The 11191-nt window shown below is 34.1% G+C and overlaps 2 pseudogenes; both read right to left on the bottom strand.

The window, feature by feature from the left end:
• Window positions 1–3637: 3637 nt before the first annotated feature.
• Window positions 3638–4429, bottom strand: LOC128132654 (NAD(P)H-quinone oxidoreductase subunit H, chloroplastic-like; annotated as a pseudogene).
• A 13-nt stretch (window positions 4430–4442) lies between these two features.
• On the bottom strand, window positions 4443–5024 carry LOC122197161 (maturase K-like; annotated as a pseudogene).
• Between the last annotated feature and the right edge of the window lie 6167 nt (window positions 5025–11191).

Here is an 11191-nt window from a genome sequence, read left to right as displayed (position 1 = left end):
AGGCTTATAAAATAGATCGTGATATGATCAATTGCTTTATGGGTCGTCTCAGACCTTATGATTGGTGTTTATCCCCAAAGAGACCTTTTATAAACACACACAAAGGATTTACTTGTTACTAATATAGCCTAGCCTATGTTCTTCTTTAGACCCTTTTTTCACTCCGATAGTATCCTAGATTGCATCAATGCAGAGGAAATGAATGCATTTGTATACTATTAAATTCAATCTGAAGTTAGGTGAACTAGATCTTACGGAGCTTGCTCATGTATGACATGATTCCTATCTGATCATAGAAAAGATTCTCTTTAAGCGAACCAGCCTATCCTCTGTATGGGCTTACATGATGGTTGGAACAAAGACACATTTGGTTGTGAATTAGATGTGGCAGATAATCAGATATCTGCACAGACCAATCAATAGTTCAAGTCACACACTCCCATAATCCATTTTCTCTTCGGAAAATTCCCTTCAACTATTTATGTCAAATAAAAAGTATTGCGGAGTTCAAGGGAAATATCCAAATACATGTCTTATTATTTTCAATAATCCATACTTGTAGCAATAAAATACTATTGTTCCTACCCCAAGTGATAAATGATGAATTGAAAAGATCTATGTTATCTCTTCTCTATAAAGGACCAGAAATACCTTGTTTACGTATCATTGGGAAGTGCATTAACATAAATACGGCAGTAAGAAGCAGCAATACAAAAGTGTGTAAACTATAAAAACGAGTCAAAGTGGATTGTCCCACACTAGCACTTCTGCGCAATAATTCTACCAAAGGTGATCCTATTACAGGAATAGCTTCAGGTACACCTGTTACAATTTTCACTGCCCAATAACCAATTTGGTCCTGAGGTAAGGAATAACCAGTTACACCAAAAGATGCAGTCAATACACCCAAAACCACACCTGTAACCCAAGTTAATTCGCGAGGTTTTTTAAATCCACCGGTGAGATATACACGAAATACATGTAGGATCATCATTAGGACCATCATACTTGCCGACCTTCGATGAACTGATCGGATTAACCAACCAAAATTAGCTTCAGTCATTATGTATTGAACAGAAGCAAAAGCATCAGTAACGGTCGGACGATAGTAAAAGGTCATAGCAAATCCTGTAGCCACTTGGACTAAAAAACAAGTAAGCGTAATTCCCCCTAGACAATAAAATATGTTTACATGAGGAGGAACATATTTACTAGTTATATCATCTGCAATCGCCTGAGTCTCGAGACGTTCTTCGAACCAATCATAGACTTTATTGAGATAGGCCCGGTCCCCCCTCCGAGAACTGTATATGAGACTTTCATCTCGTACAGCTCAAGCAAAAACACCCAAATATTGGTTCGAAAGGATATGTAATAGAAAGTTTGAAACTTATTACTTTCCGACTCCATCTGTTCTGAAGATACGAATAAAAAATCTGAAATTTCTTCTTTGTGGCGATAATACCAAAATATCAAGTTGGCTCAGTCGTCTTTATCTTGATCCTGACGGGCCTCTTGAATCCTCTCTTCTCTATTTCTTTCTTTTTCTTTTATTTGTTTTTGTATATAATGTTTATTATTTGTTTTCTTGATTATCGATAGGAATTCTCTTGTTAAGACCCTATGAATCGATTAAAACCCCAGATTCATACTATAACCACGATGATTCATTAAAAATACTAAGTTAAGCCCAAAAATTTCCTGAGTAAGAACCATCGGATCATCACTTATTCCACGAATAGATAATTACCAAAAATATGAAGAAATATTTGTCTTTGAGTCAAACTAAGCATAAATAGGCATTTGAAAGAAGAAACAATTTCGATTTATTTTTAGAAATTCTAATTCATTGAAATTTTTTTGGATTCCGGCCGCGAGGTTTGAATATTAAGTATGAATCATAGTTCAAATATTTCTTAATCTATTTCATATATTCCGTGTTCCAGATACTATAATAAATATCCGATGAAGTAGAACCATCTCTATCAAGATGACAGACACATTCCCTATAATATCAATAGGATCAATTATAACAAGTCACACACTCATATTCCAGAAATACAGAAACAAAGAAATTCCACGGTCGAATTACCAAAATAGAATGAGCTAGAAATCCGAGCTCTAAATTATTCATTTTTTATTGAAAAGCTAGGACTTGTGGGTTCTTATAGATCTAATTCATTGAAATTCCATCCAATAAAACGGAAGAATTATAAATCTCCAAAGTAATAGATAGAAATACTGCAAATAGAGCCATTGCGACACCCATCAAAGGGGTCGTTCCCCACCCAGGAGCTACTTTACCATATTCCGAATTCAATGGTTTTAATAAATCCCCTACAGTAGTTCGTCTTGGACCAGATCTAGCACCGTTCTCAACAGTTTGTGTAGCCATAAATCTTATTGTATTCATTGAAATCTGTTGACTTTGTATACCATCTCATTGTAAATAAACGAGCTTATCATAGATCCATTGTGGTCTTGAAATTATATAATAACGGAAACAGCAACCAAAATAAACCGGATTTTTAATCCAAACTTAAGATTTAAGTTTGAAACTCATTTTATTAACTTCTTTTCGTTAACCCGAAAAATATAATAGATCTACGAGAAATCTTATTTAGTTAGATATGGTAGATTCAAATGGGGTACAAAAAGAGTTGACTGCCGAACCGTATGAGGTAGGAAACTCTCAAGTACGGTTCTAAGGGAAGGAATTAACCCACCTATTCCGACCGGGGAGAACAGGCCATTCGGCAGGGGGATTCTAAAATTGAAGAGGCTTGGTTCGACCAAGCCACTGAGTATTGGAAACAGGCTATAGCACTTACTCCTGGTAATTATATTGAAGCGCATAATTGGTTGAAGATGACTAGACGTTTCGAATAAAAGACGATACCCTTTTCTTTATTTTAGTTATTATTGAATTTCTAATTTAGATTGTTTTAGATATTTTTTTGTTATAATTAATTGTTTGTTGGCCCCATCAAATAAAATAGATCATTCCTTTGGGAAGAACCAATCAAATTTAATTGTTTACTTATTCAATTTCAATGAGTTAATTTTCAAGTTCAACCAACCCATTTTCAAAATAAAAAGTAGATGAATAAGAATCTTGAGAAAATCTTTCATTTGTCTATCATTATAGACAATCTCATCTATATTATCTATGGAATTCGAACCTGAACTCTATTTACGATTCAGTATTTCTATATAATCGGGTCTTCTTATTTCTATTCATTTAGGTATATCCTATTGTTCTTTTTATTTTACCTTCTCATAGAAAAATTCCACATATTTTCACATCTAGGATTTACATATACAACATCACTTACAACATATATCACTGTCAAGAGGGAATTTCTTAGTATTTGGGTGATTTTTAGTTATTTCGACTCAAAAAATAAATAAATAAGAATTGGGTTGCGCCATATATATGAAAGACTATACAATAATGATGTATTTGCCGAATCAAATACTATGGTCTAATAATCAAGCATTCTGATTAGTTGATAATTTTACTATTAGTTGGGAATTTTGTGAAAGGTTCCTGTAAAAAGTTTCATTAACGCCTAACTCATGTCAAGTAGACCTTGTTGTTGTGAGAATTCTTAATTCATGAGTTGTAGGGAGGGATTTATGTCAAATAACGAGCTAATGAATCCCCTTCTTTTTGCCATTGGACTTCCCAATCAAATTCGTCGTAACACTCATAATGATCAACTTTACGAAGATCCCATTGTATTCCGGAAGCTCGTAGCATGGGTCCTGACAAACCCCAATTTATTGCTTCCTCTCCACCAATAATGCCTACTCCTTCACCTCGTTCTAAAAAAATGGGATTCCGTGTAATAAGCTTCTGATATTCAGCAATTCCTGTTAAAAAATAATCGCAAAAATCCAAACATTTATCTATCCACCCATGAGGTAAATCAGCAGCGATTCCACCAATACGAAAAAAATTGTGCATCATTCGCATACCGGTGGCAGCTTCGAATAGGTCATATATCAATTGTCTTTCTCGAAAAATATAGAAGAAAGGAGTCTACACCCCAATATTTGCCATAAAAGGGCCAAGCCATAACAAATGCGAAGCTATCCGACTTAACTCCAACATAATGACTCTGATATAACTGGCCCTTTTAGGGACTTGAATATTGCCTAATTGCTCTGGTGCATTTACAGTTATTGCTTCTATGAACATAGTAGCTAAATAATCCCAACGTGTTACATAAGGCAAATATTGTATAATTGTTCGATTTTTTTGCAATTTTTCCATATCTCTATGTAAATAACCCAATACTGGTTCACAATCAATAACATCTTCACCATCTAGAGTAACAATGAGTCGAAGAACACCGTGCATTGATGGGTGGTGAGGTCCCATATTGACTATCATGAGGTCTTTTCTTGTATCTGGTCCAGTCATAGTTTTTCCTGATTCATTCTTCCATGAATTGACTATCCCAATTATGACACTCATGGAGAAAGAATCTTAATAAATGCAAAGAGGAAGCATCTTTTATCCAATAGCGAAGAGCCTGAACCAAGATTTCCAGATGGGCTGGGTAAGGGATTAGTATATATAATACATAATTTAAATGTGAAAAGTTGTCCTCTAAAAAAGAAAATATTGAATGAATTGATCGTAAATTATCGGATTTGACTACCCCTTTCCTTTCTAGGTAAGATATTAATCGCAGAGACAATGGAATTTCCATAATGATTGAAGAGACCTCGGACATTACTTACGAATAAAAATTCTTGTTGTGCCCCAAAAATGGAGGTTGTTTAGAATTATTAACCAAAAGAATCAAATGATTTTGTTGATACATTCGATTGATTAAACGTTTCACAATTAGTAAGCTGGATTTATTGTCATAACCTGCATTTTCCAACAAAATCGATCTAGATAAACCATGATCATGAGCAAGTACATAAATATACTCCTGAAAGATAAGTGGATATAAGAAGTGGTATTGTTGAGATCTATCTAGCACTAAATAGCTTTGGAATTTCTCCATTTGAAATTCTATTTAAATGAATGGTAGAGGATTTTGGGGGTTATCAAATGATACATAGTGCGATACAGTCAAAACAAGGTATTATAGTACAAACCGAATTGGGCTTTGATGATTTTGAGATATTGGACCATCTGTGTTACAAGTGTTGGGACTAGAATAAATAGTTGGGCCTAAAAGATGAGACCATGTGAAGGGTTTGGGCCTAATTTGAAAAAGTGGTCCATATGTTGGGCTTTGGTCCATTGGTTGACTTTTGGGCCTTTGGAGTGTGAGTTTGGGCTTGGGGCTTGAATTAAGCTAGGTTGGGGGTAAGTAGTCTTTTACCCCAAGCATGGACTTATGATTATATATTGGAACCCAACTATTAATTTGGTGTTGTTTTGATGTTGATAGTTCGGGAATCTGTCATCCAGCAGCTAGGGTTTTGTCTACGGGACTTCAGCTGTATGAGGTGAGTTCTCCTCACTATCTCAACAAGGTCTAAGGCGAAGAGCGGTCTAGATAGGCTGAAGACCTGCAAGGCGGTCTAGTCAGGTTGAAGGCTCATTATGCATGTTGTTTTTTTATATGATATGATTATGATTATATGGCGTTGGTATTTTGGGGGAAACTCACTAAGCTTCGGCTTACAGTTGTTGATTTTGTTTCATGTACTTATGATGATCGTGGGAAGGTGAAGGCATGATCGTACACCTCCTTATATTTTCATGATTTGATTTTAGGATACTCTGACACTAAATTATTTTGAAAACTAATTTTGTAATAATTATTGATTTTGAATGTTTTAAAAAGTTTAAATTTGGCAAGATTTTTATGGGTGTTACAATTAATACCCGTTATCGAATTTGTGGACTTTTATCACATCGAATTTCATCATTCATCAAACCATCGTCAAAATTCTTTCCCCCTCTTCTATGCCTTTCCCTCATAAACAACGTCTTCTACAATCAAATACAATGTCGAAATCAGATGAGAAGTTCCAATTTTGACTTTTCAATTAACTTTAACATTTATGGTTCTATGTATGCTATAGTGGAACAACTTCAACCAATTCGATATTCATGTTCTCAAATAAAAATCGACAGACAACTCATATTTTCCACATGTGTTTTCAGGTCAAGCATAATAGTTTAACCAAATACAACATCATCTTTATCTTGTTCTTCAACAAAGGCATGTTCAAATCAAACAATAATAAAATCACTGAATTATCAAGTTCCTCAATTGTTCATTAACCAAATATCAAGTTAAAATCTCCAATCATTCATATACGCAATAACCTCTCCAAATCACCATGAATGACTAGAAAACAAATTTGAAACTGATCAATGAGACAAGATAGCTTTAACTATTGGATTATTGGAATCATGATCATGATGCTTGAACAAGAACGAATTCATGATCCGGAAAACAAGTTGATTTTCTCGATTGTAAAAGTACATTGTGATGCGAACCAAAATCAAGTAACGAAATGAATATTTTGATTTCGAACCAGATGATGTGAATCAGTTTGACTGAGATCGATTTAGAAGATCAAAGAAAGAATAAGCAATCTACACAAATGAGAAACACAAACATAAAGAAAATGGGAACAATTAGATTTTGATCGTGAACTTTGGGCTTAAATTGGAATGAACAGTACATATTACCAGATTTTGATCGTTAACCCTTTCTATGCTTCCATTGCACCTTTACCAATCCAACCACCTTTTTGCGTAAGGTCTTCATATTTTTATCCAAGATCATGATTGGTCTCTTTATACATTTTAAATACCCATCCACCCGAATATCCTCGAAATGTACAATTGCGGATTCATCCGCAATGCACTTCCTCAACTAACAAACATGGAAATGTTGTGGATTTGACTAAACTCCTCTTAAAGATCCAAATGGTAGAGAACCTTGCCTACCCAAGCAATATCTCGAAAGGGTCTGATATACCTAGGGCCCAACATGTCTGTTTCCAAAACCAGATGACGCCCTTTCACGGTGAAAACATCAAAAGCACGAAGTCTCCAACCAAGAACTCGAGATCGGACCAGTATCGATCTGCATAACACTTCTACCGACTTTGAGTAGTCTGCAGTCTTACTCATACCTTCTGAATAAGCTCAGTAGTTTTTGTGACAGTCGTCAAAATTAGGTCAACGATTTTCAAACAGGAACATGTCAATCATCAATGTAATAGACCTAATGTATAATATTTGACTCTTTTTGGATGTGAATACAGTATTATACTTCGAAATATATTTGAAATATCAGTTGAATCATCAAATTGTGAAAATTTTGGATGAACAAATACTTATCGTTATATAAAAAGTTCATTAATAGGCACTTTTGAAATAGATATATGTATTAAGTATTATTCTGTACATTTTATTATGATTCTATGGATATAAGAACGTCGAAAATAAAGCTTGTATGCAAAAGTTATGACGGTCGGAAGAAAACGTACAACTCGGTTGTCTAAAGCCGTAATTAACGAAACTTTAAACTCTTCGTAAGGTGCCTTAGATGATTAATTTTCAATTCCAAAAATTTTCCCATGATCGTAATATGGTATAGTACTTCATTTTGAAGCTAACTCATTTTTTCCCGAAAAACTTAAAGATCGGGTAGTATAGTGCCAACTTTCCCGTCAACGAACCTTCAAACGACTTGTTCGCATAGCTATGCACTCGTTTGATGAACATGTGAACATTTTATGAATTAGGAATAGTCTAGTATTTGATTCAATTTCTAAATTTTCCGTTTCACAAAAGTCTGACACTTTTGCAATTTTAGTCGAATCACAACAAACGTGAACCCACCATAAGTGTACTTTCAAACGCTTTGTTCGCATAGTTGTGGGACTCGTTAAATGGATTGGGGAAGCTCTTTTCTCACAACCATCTCTCTTAAAAACTCCCATTCCTCTCCTCCTTCTCCATCTCGGCCAGAAAACACCAAGCACCACCCACTGCGACCTTGAGTCGTTGTCGACACTGCCTCTCGCCACCTCCAACCGCCAAGTAAACTCCTTCCTCCGATCAGACCTCCGGTCATCACCACCTGCTCTGACGCTCACTGCCCACTCTGACAGCCTCCTTTTTCTTGCACCACCACCGCCGGCAGCCACTTCACGGCTACCGGCAGCCGCCTACGACCACTTTTTCCGGCGATCAATGACCCATTTTTTCGGCATAAAAATCAAGTGAGCACCCACCCTTTTCTGGTGGCGTTCCGACTCTTTTTATGGCAAAGCACTGCACATTCGTTTCTGACAAAATCTTACTTAAATTGTTCATTATTCTCTATATAAATCAAAACTATTATTTAATCATTAGTTAAACCGTCGTTAAACTATCGTTTAACTAAGCTGATATTTATATTGTTGAAACACAGTTCATATAATTTGGATATTAGTTTGCCTTTATTCTGTCCACATAATTAGGATAATAGTTATGCAATGTCCTTATTCTGCTTACATAATTTATGCAGTAGTTATGCACTATAATTATATAATATATACTATAATTATGCATCGTTAAACTTTGGCCTAGTAACTTGACATTTAAGTTATGGCTACAAAGCCTTAGAACAACACACACGCAATGGTTTACATGAAACATTTCATCACCTAAGTGTACTACTTAACAAGACCCCAGATTTATAACCGTTAAATCTTAAATGAACGGGAGAGTTATATATAGATCTATACAGGTTCACACCCCCACTTACGGTTGCTAGCTACAACCACGATTGTCGTGACATGTCACGGGTGATAACTGTCTACACTACTATGACGTCCGATGAAACGCCGTGAGGAGCAACAAATTATCAGCAACTCAGTTATAGGGACTCACTGTAACATTGAGATCATTCTAAATACACAAATATATAAGTTGAATATTATTTATATTTAATATCACATACTTTTGGTATAAAAATACAATACATAAGTTGAAATAGTATATATATATATATATATATATATATATATATATATATATATATATATATATATATATATATATATATATATATATAAATTTGAAAGCACTTATATACAGTAAACCACGTGCTCTTTGGTTTAAAAAGTATATTTTTTTAGTGAACACACTTTCAGTCGAGAAAGTTCATTTTTTTATTGAATATATTTTTGGTTGAGAAAGTATATTTCTAGTAAACCTAATTTTGATATAAAAGTAAATTTATATATAATTGGGAAAAGCCAATTATATACCACAAAAATATACTTTTTTTAAAAATCCACATCTTATGGTTTTAACACACATTCGAAAACTTACTTTTTGGACTAAAAGTACATTTCATGCAAAGATTTTAAACTTGTGAACTTACTAACATTATGTTGACACTCTTTCATAAACACATGTATTCTTGGGGAATTAAGAAGTTGGAAGTCTACAAACATAGAATAAAGACATGGAGTCACAATCACCTATAGTTTACTGACAAAGTTTATTAAGCAGCCTACTGTTTGAGGCATCAAAGTATTGTAAGTCTAAGCAAGTATCAATGTAATTCGTATTTAGTAATAATATTTTTATTGTTATGTTATTGTTTTGCTTGTTCTATGTATGCAAATAAATGTGATCCATGATGTCATCTCACCACGTGGTGTTTCTGCCATCAGATATGGGTGTAACAAATTGGTATCAAAGAACTCGTATCATCCCAGGAGATTACAACTATAGCTGAAGGCTCACAAACTCAAATTAGGTTTACCCTTACACCTAAGAATAAAAGTTCTATTAAATATATAGTACTTGTGGAAGCGGTGCCTAGGATGGACATGTTGCTTGGGTTGTTGGATTTTAGAACGGCTATATGCCAAAATGGTCCTACCCTCTGGCTGTCTTGATTGGCCAATCCTTACTTAATAGTCATGAAGTACTGAATAAAATTAGTAATACAATAAACACAAAAATTATATATAGAGTTATATAATATGGAAAACTCAGACCGTCGATGAGAACACTTATATATATAATTTAACATATAGAAAACTCAGACCCTCGATGAGAACACAACTCAAGAATTTAGGTTAAATACATTATCTGAAGTTAGTAAGGTACATGGGTCGAACCACAACTAAAAATAGATTGATCACCTATGTTTAATATTGATCAGACTGATGCACAACTAAAATTGGATTCAGTGGTTGATAAACTAAACGTTTGAGAATTATAAAGATTTAAAAGAATGGTTCTATAGTTGAGGATGCAAATTAAAATTCACCAGTTATGTTTCTAATAAATAATTAGGAATATTATAGGAAAAACGTACATTTAGGGATCATTACGAATTAAGGTTGCATACGACTTCTACACTATTGATCCAATTAAGGAAAGATGGAAATGAGGATTATTTTAACTTAGGAATCCTTAGGATTTTGGGAAAACTAATGAGCGTGTTACAACTTATGATATAAACCTGATATGTGCTTATTTAGTCATAAAAACATGCATTATCTTAATATTTTGTGTAGATTTTATCCCATATTATAAACAAAAGGTAATTAATTTTGTTAAAATTACATTTTCAGGTTTAAAGACATGCTCAGGTGAAAAAGGAAGCGGAACTAGCAATTGGAAGCTTGGAAATTGAAGTTTGAAGAAAGAAGGCTTAATTAAGGACGAACTTGACGAGTTAGCCATCAACTCGACGAGTTTGCTGGAAGATTCCTGATATAAGGATGTCTTGCCGTACACATGTATTAAGTGGAAAACTCAACGAGTTGGGTCTAAGAACTCGACGAGTTGGAGTTGGAGTTGAAATTTGGAATATATAAATAAAATCGATTTCTCCCAAAACCCTAACACATTTTGGAGGCTTTTGGCAACTTTTGAAGATCAGAAGGGTTCTTCGGAGCTTTGGTTTTCAAGAATTCAACCTATAAGTCAATTTTGAAGAGATCAAAGGCAAACAAACATTACTTTTATCTTAATCTTTTGTGTGAACCATGTTTGAATCATTAGATTTCGATTTTATGACGATATTTGTTGTAGTTATGAGCTAAAAGCTTCATACTTTTGTTTAGACTAGATGATCTTATGAATATGGTTTGATTGAGTGGTTTGGATTAATTTGATTTGATTATTTATCTTGTTAATCTTGTTAAAAGATCCTTACATATTAATGATAATTATTTTCTATTAATAATC

The sequence above is a fragment of the Lactuca sativa genome, chromosome 3 (genome assembly GCF_002870075.4).
Source record: "Lactuca sativa cultivar Salinas chromosome 3, Lsat_Salinas_v11, whole genome shotgun sequence".
Classification (NCBI taxonomy): Eukaryota; Viridiplantae; Streptophyta; class Magnoliopsida; order Asterales; family Asteraceae; genus Lactuca; species Lactuca sativa.
Note: the sequence above shows the minus strand (reverse complement) of the source record. Positions and strands in the feature narration are given on the sequence as shown.